This window comes from Triticum dicoccoides, chromosome 7B, assembly GCF_002162155.2.
Source record: "Triticum dicoccoides isolate Atlit2015 ecotype Zavitan chromosome 7B, WEW_v2.0, whole genome shotgun sequence".
In the NCBI taxonomy this organism is placed as follows: domain Eukaryota; kingdom Viridiplantae; phylum Streptophyta; class Magnoliopsida; order Poales; family Poaceae; genus Triticum; species Triticum dicoccoides.
The window spans coordinates 699621861-699622732 of NC_041393.1; positions in this window are offsets into that span (position 1 = coordinate 699621861).

An 872-nucleotide genomic window follows, 5' to 3' on the forward strand; every position below is an offset into this window, starting at 1 on the left:
TGACTGCTATGACCCAGCAGCTACACCTTCGCACGCTAGGAAGTGCGTCCGAAAAAAAAACGATTCGCCCCCCTGACTGCTGGGACCCACCAGCTACATCTTCGCAGGCAAGGAAGTGCCTGACAGTCGGGACCCACCTGGTCGAAGCGTACGTAGTGTTGTCATCCTGGTCGCGAACGTGTACATACATACTGGTCGATGTAGAGGCGTGCACGTGTCGTAGTAGAGGCGCGCACGTGTCATAGTAGAGGCGTGCACGTAGCATGTACACATACATACAGCGGCCAGGGTGCAAGATAGAAAATATGGTCACGTATGTGTACATACGGGCGGGGTCTCGAACGCCTAGTCGCGCATACCGCAAAATGGAGGAAACGGACCTCCTACGGTCGAAACGGGGGTCCTGTTGACCGGGAGGGGCCCGGTGTACCGCAAAACGGAGGAAACGGACCTCCTACGGTCGAAACGGGGGTCCTGTTCATCGGGAGGGGTGTGGCGTACCGCAAAACGGACGAAACGGACCTCCTACGGTCGAAACGGGGGTCCTGTTCATCGGGAGGGGTGTACCGCAAAACGGACGAAACGGATTTGTGTTGGGGCACTGCGTCGAAACGGGAAGGGGGTGTGGTGTACCGCAAAACGGGACTCCACGGGATACTGTTCATCTCCACCGTCGACCTCCTCCACCTCCACGGGCTACCGTCGACCTCCTCCAGCCTCCACGGGCTCCTGTTCATCCAGCCTCCACCGCGCGCTACTCAACCGGCTACTGTTCAAACACCCCTCCACGGGCACCCCTCCACCGTCTACTGTTCATCTAGCCCTCCACACCACGGGGTCCTGTTCAACCACCCCTCCACGGCCACCCCTCC